We start from the raw sequence: 19,794 nt of genomic DNA, 5'->3' as shown, positions 1-19,794 counted from the left end.
CCTGTGTTCAGTTCTGGGTCCCTCACTACAAGAAAGACATTGGTGTACTGGAGAGTGTCCAGAGAACAACAGTGGAGATGGTGAAGGGTCTGGAGCACAAATCCTGTGAGGAGTGGCTGGGGGAGCTGTGGTTGTTTAGCATAGAGAAATGCTTAGGCAAAATCCATGGGAAATTGATAGCCAGCCCAACTTGAAGGAAAAAAAAAAAAAAAAAAAAAAAAAAAAAAAAGCTGAGAAGCTAACTGAGCTGTGAGGATGCAAAGCAAAATTAGTATAATTAAGATGTTTCTGTTAGTTTTTGTTTTTGCAGGTTATGAATTTCAAATTTACATGTTATTATGTGTTTCCAGTGATGTATCTCCTGGGCAGGGGAAGAGTCAAATTGCCATTCTTCAAATTGCTCTCTAGGATCTGTATTTCAGTGGACAGTTGTCAAATAACACCTTCATGCACATATAGAGGTAAATAGCTGTGATTTTTTAAAATTTAATAATCTTTAAAACAACTGATATAGATTAAGTTGATCTATACTATCTCCAGAAAAATAAACAAGAGCTGCTTGCAAGAACAGCAGGAATATGTTATCTGTGATTGCCTCACTTGAACAGTAAATCTGAAAGGTAATGTTCGCAAAAAGAGCCCTGCAAGGGAGGTTATGGTCTATGTGTGGTGTTGCTTATGGGGTTAGAGAGGTCAGGGATTACTGGGAGTTTTAAATTAGGGAAAAAGTGGTGAGTGATTTTGAACCTCAGGGATAACTTTTCTCTCATTAAACTCACAGGTGAACCAATTTATTCTTGTCTCAATAAAAACAAAGTAGTAAAAAAGAAGTAGAAAAATAATCTGAATTATAAAAATAAAAGTGTCTGAAAGGAACTGCAAAGTTTTGGAGGGACATGTTGTCCTTTTGATGAGTGTTTCTTAAACTTTCTTGATCTGAAACACCTATTTTTATCACTAAAATAACTAGCTATGCTGAAGTACTGAAGTTCCTACACCCTGTTGCCTGGCTGGTGTGATGCACAACTGTACCATCACAAACAAGTATGTATTTTTCAGCAAAAAAAGCTCCGCTGAAGGTAGAAAGGGCCTAGCTCTCAGAATGAAAATCTGTGGGATACCTCTAAATCTATGGCTTCAAAGGCTGTTTGACACAGACTAGCTGTTCTAATAAAAAAAGTACTCTGACCTTTCGAGTCAGATAGTACATCCAGATTGCAGAGAACAGGGTAGCTAAACAAGACTGTCAAGCATGGTCCTCTGAAATTTGATCTATATTGTCTCTTTATATAACATGATGCTTGTTCTTTTAACTCTTAAGATTAAGATGCAAGCATAGAGAAATTTCCATCTGGATCATCTGCCACAAGCTAAAGCAATGGCTTATCTTGATAGGAATATATGGTGGAAGATTTTTGGTTGGTTTTAGGGAGTTTTTTGGGTTTTTTTGTTGTTGTTATTTTGTCTCATGGGACACTGTTTATGCCTGCATTCCAGCAACTAGAGATGTCCAGAATCCTTATTCTCTTCATCTGGAATCATGATACTTGATTACACATGAATATTTTAAATGAGTCTGCCAAATAAGAGGCAGAGTAAAATATTAACTTCAGATTTGTCTTAAAAATGTCATTCTTTCCCCCAGATTCTTAAAATAATCCAGACCTGCCTTCCAGTTTCAGGGAGATAGAGTATTAATTTGGGTAAATTCATATCAATTACCATTGACTTTTCCGATATTTCTCTTTCAGGATTGCTATTTTACTTGAGAATGGAATGATTCATTTGAGGTGTCTTGCTTTTAAAATTTCTGTCCAAACACATGCGTTCATTCGTGCAACCATAAGAATTCCTGATCTAAGTATTCTAAGATACTCCTTTAGGTGGCTGAAAAGTGACAGCCTAGAAACAAAGTTTTGAAAAAATTTGCATCCTTCATTAATTCATTAAATGACACAACTGATGTATATTGTTTTTTTTTCTTCGCTTTCCTTTTTTTTTCTTTTTCTTTTAATGAGGGGAGGATGGAAAATGTAAAGGAATGGAATCAGTTTGTTCTAAGTTGTGTTTAAAGACAAACTGAAAAAAGAAATTAATTTTAAAAATTCAAGACTTTTCCAGAAGCAGTTTCAAACCTCATGGAAAATTACAAATATAAATAGGGTTCCATTCTGACACCTCTGAATATATCATAGAAAGAGATGCCTGTCGATTTAAATAATTTTAGAACCTGTTTTCTCATCATGCTGGGTCCATTGTTATTGAAGACAACAATGTAATAGGGTATGAACTATTTTTAATTAGAATGGTAAATGTTGCCTTCTATAGTATTCTATGTAATATGAACTTCATTTTGTTGAAATAGATGCATACAAGATTTTATTCTGTTGTACCTTCTCTGAAGTCAATGAATTTTCTTCAGCTAAGAGCTAGGGTTTTGTAAAATAGCTTTCATTAAAAGATATGGTGTCTTGTATTTCCTCCTGTCTTTTACAGTGTAATGAGATTTCCATTTTGTCTTGTTTGGTCGTTTCTTTTCTCTGACCTGGGTTTTGTTCAGATAAACTTGTTTTCTCTTTTAAAATTCAGTAGAAGTCTGGATTTATTCTTTATGCATGTCTGATATTAATTTTAACTTTTTACTTATTCATCTTTATCAGTACTAAAATATATCTTTATTTCCTCTCTAAAAATGTCAATTTTCAGATGACCTGGTAGTGATCTAAAATCTTTGCTTAGAAATACTATGTATCTCATTGTTAAGGCAAGCCACCCAAATATATTTGAAGGCAAAATCAGCTGAGAATCCTTTCTAAACATTTTAGCTTCTTGATTACTTATATATATATATACGAGTTCATGCCTTTCTCCTTTTCAACATTTTTTCTTCATTATATATTTTGATAGAAAGTTTCCAAGGCACTGTCCATTATGAAAAATTATTTCTATTGGCAAGTTATTGAAAAAGAAAAAAGTACTTGAAAAAATGCTATGCAGTTTTATTTTAATATAACATTTAAATTTGAATATTTAATTACTCTACTCTGTTTACATTAATAAAGTAATTCAAATTCATGAGAACTCTAAAGTAGTGTTTTGAAATCAAATGCAATATAGCTGTATAATATTTGTTCTAAAATGCAGTGATTTATTTATTCTAAAAGTTAACACACAATTCACCTGTTTTCTAAATCTTCAGTATGCATAGGCAGGTATTTGTATGGTACAGTCTTTCCTTTTATTCTTCTTATAAAATCAAAGCAGGCACTGGGAAAAATTAAAGTAGGGAATGGTCATTATCCAAACACTTATGATCCATTTTTCTTTTCTTTAAAAACTGAGTCTATTTGATCTCAATAAAAACATTCTAAATTATTTTGGAATAGAGGCTGCTCAATAAGGTATCATATAGATTTTGAAAATCAGGAAATTTTAAGATAATAAACTTTAACTAAGATAGTGCTTTTTATTTAAGTCTTTCCAAAGTGTTTGAAGAACCTTTTAAGTGCCCAAAGAAGGCTTCCTAATTTTTAGTGCATCTTACTGATGCTGATATTGGAATTTGATTATCTTCATCAATACCTGCCCTCTTTTACACCTGTTTGAGAAGACTTAATTGGTGATTTCTAAGGCAGAAATGAATTGCTACCTTAGAATATCCTTTGAGGTTTTGTGTGGCTGTTCATTCATAATTATGCACTTTCTAAAGCAAAGATTTTATAAGGTCTTAAGTTAAAGATTTATATCCCAGTTAAATGTTGTGAGCATACAAAAGAAGTATAAATCTGATTAAAAGCTGTTTACATGATACAGATTAAGATCAAGAATTTATAAAATTAATATCATTAGACAAAAAGATATGTAATAATGTCACTTTATATTGATTTTCTTGTATGATAAATATCAAGGGAAAATTTTAAAATTATGATAGTTAATTGTAAGTTAGTTAATCTTCTATTAATATATATCCTCTCTATAGATATACTTAACACATATATTTGTATATATATAGACACAATAGCTATAAATTATATAATGGTAAATTACTTAATAGTAACTTAAATTAATTGAATATATATATAAGTATATAAGTACTTATATATAAGTATAAGAAGCTTGATAATATTTTGAGAAGACAGTTCCTTTTCAGTTGAGATAGAAATTAAGTGCTGACACCCTAAAATAAACTTAAAAGCCAGTAAATAAGGATTAGAAATTTATGATTAATTACAAAAGAAAATTTGAACCTGGAAAATTAACAATTCATGATCATGCCTTAACTTTTATGCAGAGTTCATTCTTATTATAAAAATTAAGAAAACTAGAATAATAAACCATAATAATTTTGATCATCTTATGCTTTGAAAATATCTTAAGCTACCTAGTACTGTTACAATGTTGAAGAGTGACATATCGCAAAACTTTACAGAAAATCTTCTCCATTCCAAAGAAGTTACTCTACAATTACTTCTACAGAACACAGCACAGACTAGCAACATAGCAATTTTTATTCAAAAATTATATTCAACGTTAACTATTACACTGAAAGAAATGTAAATGATCTTCCTTCAGGAAATAAGGTAACACTTAGGTACAGGCTTGAGGGCAAAATGATCATGTGGGGAAAGAACTATCCCATATGTCCGTATCACTTGTTAATCTCTTTACATCCTCACTGGAAGCATTTGGCACAAGACCAGGAAGATCTGCTGAGAACCACATCGAACTCCAGAACAAAGAATATATTTAAGCTTTTATAGCCCTTTTATAATGTCATTTTCACTCTTCTACTCACAAATAAAATCTTTGTGTAATTGGATGTATCAAAATAACTCCTGTCTTCTACCTTATTCAGTGCTAGTTGTCCTTTGCCTTTTAAAGCCAAAAGGATGTTATTGTCATTGTGAGTTAGATCCAGACAGATGTTGTATACTGTAGTGGTTTCTGGTGCATGAACACGCAACCTCCTGTACACTAGAAAGGTTTTCAAGGTTGTTGTATAATATCAGAATAGCAGCTATTATTAGCTTTTATAGACTTCTGCAAAAATTAATGAAGTTGAGAAGCTCCGTTTAATGAAAAATAGCTCTATATTAGTCTAAATCTGTTCCTGAGATTGTATTGAATTGTGATTCACAGCCTCAAATCACAAATTTATTTCTGATACATTTATTTCTTATAGGAGGCTACAGATGAAGAATGTTTAAATAGATTCAAAAATTATTTAAGAAATCATAGTGAAAAATTCCGCTGGCATTACTAAATACAAATGTGTCACTTCTGATTGTGATCCCTCACTATCAATTTGCCATGGCTTGGGAAAGAGGACAACATCCCTTTTTCTCTTTCTTTTCATTTGCTACAAAGCAACTTGGTCTTTTTTTGATATTTCTTGGCTATCTACTTGCCAGTTCTTCTGGCAGAGTGTTTTTATTTTCTGACCATAAACATGTAAGGAAAGTTACATTTACTTTATTGTGGAAAGCTGGCCTGCAAAGCTTTTAAGATGAATAAATGAAACTAAATTAACTGGAAATTTGCTGATTTTAACAAATGTTTCATGAAAAGTATGTGTAATCAAAAAGATTAAAGGAGATAAAGCGCAGAGAAGATAAATCATGTAGTAAAGTTAGGAAAAAGGAAAGCTAATGAAATTTTGAAATTACAAATTGAGGTTGACTTTTGATATATGTTCCATTTTTTCTCTCAATGCAAATTTTAAATTCTGTTCAAGGGAAATAAGACTTAGGACTGTTCCATTTTTAACTTCCAAGTAGACTACTGATCACACTCCATTGCCTTTTAAAAATCCATTCTTTTGATTGGCACATAAAGAAAGATGTTTAGCCAGAATATCCCTTCCTGTGAATGTTTGGAACACTCTTCCTCCCATTTTTGAAATCCTGCAGAATGAGGTTAGTGTGACAACAAGCCATCCATACAGTGATTCAGCAGTTCAAGAATTGTTCCGTTCTCTTTCAGAGTCTGTATATCAAGTGTTATGAGATAATTGCATGTACCAGTAGCACAGAGCATTCAGCCTCACCGGTCACAAAATCTTTCCTTGCTTTGGGTTGAATATTAGCAAGCAGACATGATATTCAGCACTTCTGCAGAGCAGAAATTTTAGTCAAGTGTGGGCATCCATAGAAAATTAATTTAAAAATAAACCTGCTTCCAAAAAGAAGACAGGAAAGTGTGATCTTTTGTTGAAAAATTTAAAAACTTAACTATGGATTCTTAGATGGACAGCTACAAATTGTTCTCAGCAGTTCAAAGCCTTGCTTTCTTTGTGCTCTTGTTAAAGGGGAAAAGGGTCTCCATTAGGTGCAGAAAAAGGTATAGAAATAGATCATTTGGGTTCAGAGTAGGGAGAAATTTTTTTCCTGTATTGGCACTAAAACTCTCATCAGAAAGTGTAGACAGTAATCTAAAATACTCTGCCTCTTCTCTTTATTAAGGTAGAAGTATTCATTGCAAAAAGTCTTTCTTTCATCTTTTGCAAGCATTTTGTTTGATTATGCATTGGGTCAAATTGTGGAAAATTCATAACTCTGTAGTTAGACTTCTGTTAAGAGAGATATTAAAAGACACAAATCACTGTTTTATAAAAAATATTGTTAAAATTATATAGAAGCATTCTTTTTCAACTGGCATTACTACGTAAATGAAAATTTTCCACATGATAAACTTTCCTTAAGAAAAAAAATGTTTTATAGAAGGCTTGCTAAAACTGATAATAGCTTTTTGCTGGTGTCTTTTTAATAGTCAATGGATACTTAAAATGAATAAAATAAACATGTGACAGGAAGCAAAAATTGTAAAAAGGCATGTGAATTTATTTTAAGCTCTTACTTAGGTATTAGTTTCCTGCTTATTTTTGGGTGATAACTATTATCCCTCTTCTGATGTGAGTTAGAAATAGCCCTCATTTTCTCAGTATGTGGTAGCTCTCAAACGTTTAAGAAAATCTGTCTGGCTTCTCCCTCTCTATCTGCACATGTATAGAATAGATTTCATCAAAAGTTAGACCATTGTACACTCAGAAGTGTTCCACTGGAAATGTGGGCTTTCACTTCCACAGACATCTTCATTCCCTTTATAACATATTGTCGTGGTTTGACACGGAAAGAGAATTTTTTCCGGAAGGAAGGGGTCAATTTAGATATTGACCAATTGAAAGTAGACACGCCTCTGAGAACACAGAGGGGTTGAAAGCAGAATTCCCAGGGGAACTCGCTCTCTTTGGTTCCGGTCAGCGTGCAGTGCAAACCTCCCCTGCCCAGCCACAAGCTGGGTGGGGGAGGGGAAGCCCCCATGGCCTGAGAAAGGTAGGCCGAAAGCCCCAAGGGTGGTGAAAGGACTGGAACCGGGCTGGTCCCTGCAGATGGAAGGGTGGAAGAAATCTGGGATGTCTCCATTCCCCCCCCCAGAGTTCCTCTCCTGAGAGGGAGAGAGAAAGCCGCGAGGAAGGAGGAGCGGGGGGAGCTGCTGCAAGGTGCCCAGTTGTGTGGGAGTTGCTGGATGTCCGGGCATCGAGCCATCCTGGGAGTTCGGACTTTTAACCCTTCCTTGAAAAATGAAAGCTTTGTGAATTTTCCTTTCCCCTCCTCGGTTTGAAAGAGAGGAAGAGGGACACCTTGGACCTTGGGATGGGATGTTGGAAGGAGGAATTCTGTATGGGAGGGGGACAAGGAGTGGCTTTTGGCTGGACTTTTCCGTGTTAGCCACAACCTGAACCAAATCTTCTCCTTCAAGAGGGACTGTGTTTTGGGAGGATGCCAGTGAGTCAAGAGACCTGCTTCAGCTGGGAAAAAGACAAAAGTGGAGTGAACAGAGGAAAGGTTAGGGGGGTTGTGTAGCGCCCCCTTGCCCTGGAAAGGAAAGAGAAGAGAAGAAGATCTCTGTTCTTGAGCCCTCGGCCCCAGGGGAAAATGGGGGGTGACTGTGGTCCCAAACAATGAAAAACTGAACTGTTGTTTTCTCCCCTTTTGGCAGGGCATCCTTGAAAGGAAAAATCCTAAAGGCAGTCTGACCATCCATGCATTGGTGGTGAGAGCACTGTGCATGGAAAGGAGAAGGGTCACCATGGCAAACTTTTTCTCCGGGCGGTGCCATGTGTGACATGGAAACACAGGATGTGGAGCTGTGTTTCTTGGGGGGTCTGTGGCACAGGAGAGACTCTGTTCCCTCGATGGACTGAGTATCGGTTGTTTGGAGGGTGGAAACCTGATTGGGGTCCAGATTGTGTCTCACTGTGGTTTGTTGGATTTGGGTGGTGGGGGGGGGGGGAGGAATGTTTTGCAAGGTTTTCATTTGGATCTTTGTGTGTTTTTTTTTTTTTTTCCCTTCTTTAGTTTTCTCTTTTCTTTTGTAGTGGTAGTTTAATAAAGGTTTTTTCCTGTTATTAAGCTTGAGCCTGCTTTGCTCTATTCTAGATTCCACTTCACAGCATTCAAGGTAGGGATCACATTTTCATGGGGGCACTGGCATTGTGCCAGTGTCAAACCATGACACATATTAGAAAAAAAAATGCACTATGCTTTTTTAGGGTGGCCATATTTTTATTTTCTGTCTAGCAAGAAAATGTGATCTTCTCATTCAATTGTAAATAGTAAGAGATCATTTGCAAGAAGAAGTACCTATGAGATTAATTTCAACCAAGGATCACCTTAAACATTTAATTTTAAGGAAAGTATAAATAAAACTTCTTCTTATATTGCAACAGAACCAATTCTTTTTCCCTAGATCTGATAAAGTACTCTATAGCCTGATTGTTGATATTAACCTGGAGGCTCAACAGATCACTGTTCAAAGTCATGAAAATATCTGCAGAACATGCCCTTCTTACAGACAGCAAGGTTCAGTTGCATGAATCACATTCCACTTTCAGTCATGTTTTGAGGCACTTGCAAGGGCAAGTGGAGGACAGGGTGGGAGGCTGCTTGTGCAAATCTGATTCCTGATGTCTCAAACCAGAAATATGAATATAGCTGCAGTTTGAGTAAAGCTGTGGTCAAAGAGAGTGAGCGCAGATTTAATTCAGCTGAGGTTTAAGTAAATATCAAAGATATAATAGTATTAGGAGCATTCATCAAAGATGGCAGGCTATGAGAGATGCATTTAATATTGTCCTAAAATTAGAACTTGATTTATTGATTCAGTGTAGAAGAAGTCGGGAAGTTCCCCACTCCAAAATTCAAAAATTGTGGTTTTGGCATTTCTCACCATGTGTAACTTATTCAAGCAACAGAAGGAAGGATTTGTGTCACTGCACTGTCCTGTTTCCACTGTGCAAGAATCATAAAAAGTAGGGAGGTCTGGTCATGTACTGCCTCAGTACAGAGAAATGTGTTCAGCTCCCATGCCTCCTGTTCAGTTGTCAGTTCCCACAGCTTTTGATCAACCCCCGTGTCAAAGCCCAGAACATCTGGTATAATATGAACAAATGATGAAGTTAAAAATGGAATAGCAGGTTAATATTTTCAGATCCTCATTCTTAGATGTGTCTTCATCTCTGTCACTCCATCACTTTCAGTTTTCTTGCCATCACAGCAAGATGACAGCTGTATGTGATGGCATTGGCATGTTCATACTCTTTATGACAGTTGTTAACAAAGTATAGCTTATTAGAAAAAGATAGCTTAATTTTGCAGACATTTGGCTTTCTGTCTTGCTTTCCATTCCACTTACCTAATCTCCCACAGAATTTCTTCTGAAGTTTTGAGCAATGTTAAGGTCACCAGAATGTCCATTAGCTCATCACAGCTGCCAGTATTAGATATTGGCTTTGTTAATTACAGGCACACAGAGCCATCCCAACTCAATCAATTTATTAAGATATTGTGGCACAGTGTGTTCATGCAGTGCTGTAAGAGAGTGGTTTGCAAACCCTGGAGGAGAGTCTGCAAGCAAGATGAGAGCAAGGGTCCCAGCGGCTTTGTTCAAGAAATGTCCGCTCAATCAGTGTCACGGAGAGCAGCAGCAGGTGAGTCAATATGCCAAGAGGCTGCCTGGAGAACCCTGTGACACCATGGCCCCATCTCTGACTGGAAGTCTTTACAACTGCTTTACACAGCTTTCTTTATCTGTGCACGATGAGCTATTGCAGGCTTCGGCACAAAATTTAAAAGAATTACTTTCCCAAGAGGAACAGACTCTCACTAGGTATCAAATCCCATTATATTAAATTAAACCCAGTCTAATCTGCCTTTCCTCCTTACTTGGCCATCCTAAATTGTTAATTTCATCTAGATTTACCTTTTTATTTTGCACTGAATATTATTGGTAGAAACCAGGTTTACTAGGATTGTCAGCAATGTGAGAGTATGGTTTTCTTTATCCCATTAATTACTCTTAGTTTGGTCTGTTCAGGGAGGGGACGTGGATCTATTGCAGTAGGATGTATATTAATTATTTAAATTGTTTAATTTTAGACAAATTATAATACTATTATTAAATATTAGAAAAATATTATAGAGAGGGCCAATGTAAAAAGTAACATTGAATTTGAAGTTTTTCTTATTCTGTCGTATTCAAGTCAGGAGAAAGCAGATTAAATTTCTATAGTTATTATGTGGCTGTTGGTTTTGTCTTGGTTTGGGGATTTTTTGGGGCAGAGGGAAAGCTGGTCTTTTTGGTTGGTTGGGTTGGTTATTTTTATTCTTTGTTTCCCCTTAATGAATGAGATAAATTATGGTTATACCTGCAAATGGCTTCAAGAAGATTTGCTAAGCTATAACCTGCTATTTCAGAACTCCCATCACTCTGCTTGTTAGGGTTTTTTCTCCTATTTTTTCAAATGAATTTAATAACCATGAAGAAAAGCAAACTAATTGAAATGATTCCCCACAACATTACCTAAATTTAGAGAATGCAATTAAATATAACATACACATCAAGACAATTCTGTAAAACACTTATCTTTGGCAGAAATATTGCCATTACTAATTTTAAAAACATAATCTGCAAAAAATAACTAATATTAATAAAATGAACAAGCAAATTATATTAAGAACTTGAAAGAATGCTACAGAACAGAATTAGAGGTAGGAAAAAAGGGGATTCTAGCCTTAAGAAACATGCTCAGTGGTGCTTCTGTTTTATTTTGTATGGCATGGGTTGGTCTGTAGCTGATTCAATACAATCTGCTTATCAGAAAATATTAGAAATTTACAATTCTGCCTCCTTTGCTGTAGAGAAATGATTTTTTGGAATTTCATATAATGGAAAACATGTATCTAATGTTCAAGTAAACTTTAAATTTGATACCATATGTGAAATGTGCTGCTGTTCAGGTCTAGGATTTCAATTTCTTTCACACATTTGTTTTTTTGTTCATAAAGACTAGAGAATTCAGCTGCAGTCCACATAACACCAATTCCAAGCCTGTCTTTGCCATTTGCCTGCAGTGTAAGACAGAGATGGCCACCTCTCTTCTCTCAATTGTTAGTTTCATTTAAAAGCTCCAGAAAATCACTAGACTCTCCCAATGCAGGTACAGACAATTATTTCTGCAAAGTCACTCCTGCCATACATAACATTGACTTGCTCTGGCCAGTCCTCCAGGCTGGATTTTCTTCTCCATGTAAGATTTCCTCTTCTAACTGCCTCTACACAAACATCATCTTACCACTTTAACTTATGAACTCTTTGGAACCAACTGGCATATAATTTTACAAAACCTGATTAAATGGACAATTATCAGGCTCTAAGAAAAACTTGTTTGCTCCCATTTACCTATATTTCATACCAAATTTCTGATGCATGGTTTTGAAGTGGTTCCATTCTTAGACACTAATGAATTTGTTGCACTTTACAGGGCATTACATTCAGAAAATTTCAGAGGAAAAAGAAGTTCATTCATTTAGAAAACGCTGACATTCTGTTGTGCTACCAATATCAACACCTTTTATTGCCTTTTTTTTTTTTCTTTTTTTTTGTTATTTTTCACCCAAAATTTTATTCTTAGGCCTTTTTTTAGAGCCTGGGTTTTCCACCTCCTCTATATACAAATACTCTGTATCTTATTGAGATCTATGTACTTCCTTGATTTTTGTTGTTTTCATCAATGTAGAATATCCTGCAACACTTTCATGTACAAATGAATTTTAGAAATAAGTATATAATTGTGACTGAAAATCTACATAATCCCTTTAATAGTTTAAATGGTTTTTTAGTTTTATTTTTCACTTATTTCTCTGACTTGTGAAACTTACTTTGCAGGTACAGAATGGGAGACCCTGGCATCAGGTTCTTCTCAAATTGGCAACTGGAAAACATAGATTAAAATGGTGCTTTGCTATTATCCTCTGTCAACCTGCTGTGTTAAGATAAATATTGTATGAGAGTTTTATACTCTATATTTATACAATGAAGTACAGTGTCTTAACAGCAATGTAAAGAGAGGCATTATGATTGGGTCTTGATCCTGGTACTTTCTATGTTTTGAGTGATCAAAGGTTATGTTCTACAATAAACAGCACTAAAATGTTCAAAGTACTTTGGGTAGTGTTGATTGCAGTATGTAGGGGTGCTGACATTTAATGTATTTATTTTTAGTTTCATCGTTGTCATTATGTAGAGGAGACAAACTGTTCTTTCTAGCAGTCATGACTTGAGTGTCTTAAATTTTATGTATGCCCAGAAAAAAAACAAAAGACATTTTTCTGATATTTTGCTGCTATAAGTGTGAGAAGAATCGAGGCCAACTGCAAAAAAAAATAAAAAAATATAAATTTATTTAAATACAATACCTTTAATTCCAAAAATTCTTTTGAGACATCAAACACTACCAAAAGAAATAGGAGTTGAGAGAGATGCTTGTAGTTGTTTAGATATCAGCTGCACTTGAAAGTTTCCCCTTCCTCTTTTAAGTGAAATACTGGGTTTTGCTGCTACTTTGATCATAACAAGAGGCAGGTATGATATTTGAATCCTGTTGTTTGGATATTTATATCTGCTTATAAACTTAGAACAGTCTTTATAACTGCAGGGTCAGGATGCCTGCTAAATTTTCTGATGCTGAGATGCACTGGTCTGTTCTATTATGGCAAGAACCATGAAACATTGCTGCAAATTATTTTTACTGACAAAGCACAAGTTGCATCACTCACACTGTAAAAGTGAATTCTTTCAGCCTGTGAATGTCAGTGGCTATTTTCAAGGACACAAATTATCTTCTGGGAAATCTGAGTAATTTATATGACATTAAATTGTGATGTGAGTTTAGTTAGGTGCTGCTTATTAAAGAAAAAAATCTGAACAAGTATTAGCATATCTGTGAGACTATCAAAATAGTAAGCTATGTAGTTACTATAGTTCATATAAGAAATAAGAACTATTGTAATACAGTTGGTGGCCAGGACTAAACTCAGGTAATACTGTGAAAGGCACTGTAATCTAGTTTGAAAAAGTGCCCTAATTTGGCACTTCAACATTACCTTCCCAATATACTGGGAAACCCTACAGGTTGCTCACTTGTCAACTGGGAGCTCCTAGTCTCAGTAGTGACATTAATCCTTCCTTGCCTATGCATCTTGTGTTTGCCTGCTTTACACCTCTGAAAAGGCAGGCAGAGATTTTTTTTCCTACTAGCTAAAAACAAAATTAAACTATAAACTGCATTTTCCACTTTTCATTGTTGTTGAAAACTTCCTTTTAATCTCCATTTTTAATTTTGTCTTTTCTCATTTTCTCATACCAGAGGTACTTCGTTTCTGGGACATTCATCATCATCATCTTAGGGTCTGTATGGTTTTTTTTTTGTCATTTGCTTTTTTGAGTGGGCAAGGTAGCTTATTTCTTTTTTCCAAATAAATTTCACTGTGATTCATTGTTGCACAAAAGAAAAGTAGGGAGGGATACTGTCAAGTTGCCATTGGTGACAGGATACCAATCTTTGACTTCACTTGATATGGAATTGCTTGCTACAGGAATAGGAAACATCATTAGTTTTCTCTAGTAAAGTCTTTAAATGAAAAACTTATAAGTGAATGCTATTTTTTTCAAAATCTGAACATTGCTACAACATAATTCAAGTTGAATGTATTCCAAGATCCCTGATCATATCTGAAAGTCTGAGACATGGATCTTTGGAACACCCTTTATTTTCTTTATTTCATTATAGTTTTCCATTTAGGAGATATGGGTGCCTATTCACTGAATCCATGCTATTACAAGAAGGATTCTTTCCTTTTCCTTCTGTGTAACATAATATTACCACTTCAAGATCCTAGTCCACTCCTCTGAGGTTGCTTTGTAGATTCTGTGTGTGGAGACTCGAGACACCAGATTACAGCAGATATGTAATCTGCTCTTTGTGTTTGCTGGGCAAAAGGAAACAGTAATTGATGTAAACAGCCTCTGTTTACCCTTAGTTCTTTTTTACTTGCAGTCCTGAAAGAGAAGAGCAATGCATGGAGGTGAAGCACAGCAGTACAGAGGAACAGTCAATCTGACCCTTTAAATAAACTTACTTCTGCCAATACATAAACTCAGAGAGCTGGAAGGGACCTTGGGGTCACCTACTGCACTCCCCTGCTTCACAGTTGCATCTGCTACTGCAAGGAGTTACTCTACGATGCCTTGTTTATCTTGTTCCTAAATACCTCCTGGTGACAGAGTGCACAGACTTCTAACACGGCTCCTAACCTCTGCAACTTTTTACTAATTTCTAACCTGAAGACCCCAAATGGAAATTAAGGTCCTTGCAAATTCTCACATTCACCTGGATTACAAGAAACAGGTTGTCCTTACAAATTTTTCCCTTTATGAAAAATAAGCATTTAAAATTGTATTAAATTTGAGTGTCTAGGGCGAAAAACACAGCAAATTCCCAAAAATCAAAGCTGCTCACAAGAGTTTACTTTAGAAGGGCAACTTCTTTCACAATTTCTTTTGTAGGATATTTCTTCTAATGAAGTCCTGTGGAGCAACTCAAAAGGGGAAAGTGGAAGTAATTATTTCTGTAATGGTAACTGTGATACAAATTTAGGTTTCCCATGTCCCAAAACAATCCCATGTTTAATAAGCACTTGGAGAGAGATTCCCCCAATATGTTTAACTGAAAACTGCTTTTATTTTTCATGTACTAATGTGCTTGCTGTGTATAGCATTAAGAAAGTTAGAAAGTTGTCTAGGACTAACATATTGTACCTTGACTAAGAAATCAACAGCTAATGGAAAATTTATTATATTCAACTAAACAGATGGCTTCCTGGAGCCAGTAGTGACATAAAGGTCTCTGTCATGTTATCTTTAAACATTACGTGTCCTAGAGCCTCTTAATTCCTTACAGTAACTAATAAGATGAGATCCTGATTACACATAATGACTAGTAAAATGAATGTGGATAGTATTACTTTAATCAAGTTTATGTCTAGAGAGCTTCTATTTTCTTTCTTTACTTAGGGTTTGGGTTTATTTTTTCCTATTGAACATTTGGGCAGACTTTCAGAGGACATTGCAAAAGATTAGACTGCAAAATAGTAATGTGTGAAGATGTGCCAAATACATGAACATTTTGGACAAGAGTAAGTATATTAATAGTTGTGCTCATTACAGAACTGTGTATTACCAAGAAAGAATAGCAAAGTAAAGAAGAAAAGACCCAACTAAATTCCTTTCTGTTGAGCACCAGATATAGCCAGCCAGAGAAGGAGCTGGTGTGCTTTTTAGTTGTTACAAAGGCTGCAATGAAACAATGCTGGTTTTGGTATCACAAAACATAATAAATGAAACACTTGCGAACTGGCTAGCTCATTATATAATTAAAATGTAATTACACATTTCATCCAAACTTAAAAAGCACAAAATAATTTTGGAATATTTGACAGATTTAAGAATGCAGGTTTTTGAGATGCTCCTGAGCACCTAAAGGAGGCAGTCCCAGAGCTACACCTGTAAGGGGGCTTTTTTTCCTCAGGTAATTGGAGCTGTAAATCAGAGCATGCTCAAGCTATAGACTATTTAATGAAAGCTCCAAACTGACTTCATCTCAGGATTAACCCAGTCTTGAGTATATTGTATGATATATTCAGGGATGGATCTCAGCTCTTGCAACACCAGCCATTTTAATGTTTCAAGGAAATCTATACGCTTATAGAAGTAAAAATAATTTAAGCATGTTTCAAGGTGGCAGAATTCTCATGTGGCAGTTAAACAATATTTCACAGAGCAGGAGCAGATTATTATCAGTTACTCAAGATCAGCAAAGGAAAACTCTAATGGTAGAGTGGCAGTAGGCTGTTAAAATATACATGCAAGCATGTTAACTTGCCATGGAGTTTCTGCTCCATTCTCTTTGTTTCCTCATTTAATATCTTTTTACATGCCTGATATTATGTCTTTTACTATATTTTATTCAAGTAAAACTTTAATTGCCTTCAGTGAATTCGCAGGGCAAAGACAGACAATTTTACATTCAAATGTTAGACCTCAAAATTGCAAAGTAATTGCAAGTGAAGATGATTCTTATGTATGCTTTTGGAACAATTCTTGTTCAGTTTTAGGACATTGATAGATATTAATTTTCTAATTTCAAAATTATTTTTTGCTTCTTGCAGGGAAAGAGGGGAATTTTTTTTCCATTATATGCATTTTAAATCTATTTAGGATTTATCACATTTCTGTTTTTACACACTTAATTTAAAAAAAAAACCACAAAGAATTTTGGACAAAGTAATATTATTTATTCTTCACTAAGAAAGAAACAAGTCACTACAGTCTTCATTAGTAATGATGCCATTTAAAAACTTTGTACAAACCTGGCAATAACCTGTTCTCATCACAGATCTACTTAATTGCTTCTGCATTTATAATAGACACAACAGATGATTAATTCTTGGTGCACTGAGCAGCAGTCTTTGGGAATTACTTAAATAACTTTTGTATAATACCTTAGGCCATAATTATAAAGGTTTATGTAACTTGCAAATGATGCAAATCATGTTTTCTGCAAATATTTAACAAAACACCAGCAGAACAAACTGTGTTTCTGAACAACTATAAACTGCTCTTCATTTATTTAGGGCATTCCATAACTTAAGCTAATTATGGTTGTTAGCTGTAGATAAACACATTACTAAAATACCCTTTAGTGCCTTCAGAATAAGAAATATGAAAGTTCTACCGTTATTAAATTGTTTATGAAAAAAAAGATTGAGAAAATATGTCTCTTTCAAAACTTGGAACAGAAGAGATGCCCCCAGCACCTGTAAATTGTCATTTCTAAATTTCTATTTTTAACAAGACGATTATTTGTTTATAGCCATAGAAATTATTATGAATCCATATTGACACCTTGCGGATAACTTGGTCAAATGCAGTGAGCAAGCTTCTGTACTTATTAATCTTGAAATATATTAGTCCTATTAGCTAACTCATAATTGAGCACTGGCCATGATTTCTATTTGAAGTTCTTATAGTAGTTCTGTATTTTATGAGTTGTATCTAACAATGTAGGTTTTAGATGTAAAAAATCAAAAATAAATGGGAGTTGACACCTACAAAATATTGGTCTTGCCAAAACTGTTTAACATCATATTTCTTTTTAATTACTTAACTTTACATGGGGAAAAAATGCTTCTAGAGCAATCTACCCTAACCATTGAACTCCTCAGCTTAAGTAGAAGGATTTCAAACTTAAAGAGAGAAAGTTTAGGTAGGATATACAGAAGAAATTATTTATTGTCAAGGTGGAAGAGGTTACCCAGAGAAGCTGTGTATATCCCTTCCCTGGAAGTATTCAAGGCCAGGTTAGATGTGTTGTTGAACAGCCTGGTCTATTGAGAGGTGAATGTATATAAGATAATATTATAATATTTATTTTTCATATCAGATTCTGAAATTCCTTTGCCAATAAACTTTTTTTGTCTATGGAACTGCAGAATCCATTGCACCATGCAGAGATGTATCATGTATGTCTAAATGGCTTATAGATTATTTGCAGAGTTTAAGGAATTATCTGTCAAGAGCTCAGTCAAAAGGAATGTCTTCCATACATAATAACCTGAAAAAGGTAACAATTTTGCTTCTGACAATTACAAGAAACATGAAGAGCAATGGGAGCCACATCCATTGAAGAGCAATAGGAGCCAAGACCAAAGTCCCTCACTACACTTTTTCTTCTTTCTCTCTTTCTCTTTCCTTCTTATTTAATTTTTTTTTCATTTACCACCTTCCAGTTTTCATTTCTTTTTTTTTATTTCTTCAAATAATGTGTTTAGCTACCAAAACTTTTCAAACCTCAAGTCTTCTGTATCAAATAAGATAGGGTGCACTCCTCTCGCCGGGGCACTCCGAGCCGTGCCGGGCTGGGCGGTGAGGGAAGAGAACGGGCGGCCGCTTCCCCCTGCAAGCTCTGCAGTTCAGTTCGTGGCGCGCGGGGACAGACGAAGGCGACACGGGACTTGGGGGTGAACAGGATGGTTTTATTCAGTGAGCCCCAAGACCCCCTAGGGGGCGGGAGCAGAGGTTTTATACAGAACTCAGGAGGAGGGGTGTAGGAACAGTAACCACTAAGGGAATAGCAGGGGAGGAGTTTAGGGCAGAACTAACATATCACAAACCTATCAGGGGAAACAGGGGAGTGGAATAGTACAAATGGATCAATAGAGTGTTGAGCCTCACTAAATAGACAGGGAATGGTCTGGAAGCTGAGGATGGGGCTAGGATGAATGACAGGGAAGGTTCCAGGGAAAGGGGCAGGGAAAGGGAGGATTGGCAACTTGGAGATGAGGGGGTTAGGGATGGGGGGGGCTAGGGAAGACTGACACTGGGGAGAGGAGGAGATTAGGGATGGGGGGTGGGGAAACAGATATTAAACAAATATCAAATTAAAGACACACCACTGCAATAGGGTATTCACTAAAGAGTTGAACTTGATTATTCTTGTGGGTCCCTTTCAACTAAAAATATTCTGTGATTCTCTAGTAACTTTAGCCATATTAGTTAAACTAATCTGTGGAAAAAAATCCTCCTTACATAAGCAATGTAAAATCATGAGATTAGTATTAAGATTACTTTTATTAAACTAAGAGTCCAAAACAATGAGTAGTCTGCCACTTATGGCCTCTCTGAGAAATACAGGTTATTTGCATTCTTCAGAGATTTCTAAAAAACACTGCTATAGCCAGGAATACTCTAAAACTTTAATCTCAAATGTCAATGTTTCTTCCAGCATCATTGTTCTCTGGTTATTGTTGATTAGGATCTGCTTATCATTTGCTTGACAATGAAACTGGATAGTAGTTTGAAGCTTTGAGGGACAGAGAGGTTGAGCTAACACTCACTGGAATTCATATCTAGTCTAACATCTTGCTGCATGGATTCTGAGCTGGTGCTCTAAGGAGGGAAGGGAGAGGGACAAAGGTATATTGTGCAGAACTAAGAGGACCCTCACAGGGGGCAACTGTATCTGAAGTGTCTCATTTATTTGTTTTGTTTGTGTTTTCTAGGAAAATAAACATACTGATTTATTAAGTAAATATTACATAAAAACTTGATCTGAATATCTGGATATATTTATGCCTTGTGAAATAGAATTCATATATGTGTATCATGCACAAGCATGTCAAATTATGGCTTCAGTTTAAGCTGCAATAAAATTTTGACCATGGACCTTTTCTTGGGCAATATAGAATCAGCTATACATCAAGTTAAACATTGAAAATTATATCTTCATGTTAATGCTGGTTTTGACCTTTTTTAATGCACTGGAACAAATTAAAATATATGTTACCTTAGGTCCACCAAGTGTTAAGTAGAAGACACTGATCAGCATTTTCTTAAGCA

General features: G+C 35.4%; 1 long non-coding RNA gene across 1 annotated transcript; it reads left to right on the top strand.

The window, feature by feature from the left end:
• The first annotated feature begins 7,168 nt into the window (after nt 1–7,168).
• On the top strand, nt 7,169–8,411 carry LOC144247235 (uncharacterized). The gene is made up of 2 exons (XR_013340967.1): nt 7,169–7,844; nt 7,999–8,411. It is a non-coding gene; the product is annotated as an uncharacterized LOC144247235 (long non-coding RNA).
• The last annotated feature ends 11,383 nt before the right edge of the window (nt 8,412–19,794 follow it).

This window comes from Lonchura striata, chromosome 1 (genome assembly GCF_046129695.1).
Source record: "Lonchura striata isolate bLonStr1 chromosome 1, bLonStr1.mat, whole genome shotgun sequence".
NCBI lineage: Eukaryota > Metazoa > Chordata > Aves > Passeriformes > Estrildidae > Lonchura > Lonchura striata.
This window is presented reverse-complemented; position numbering and strand designations above follow the sequence as displayed.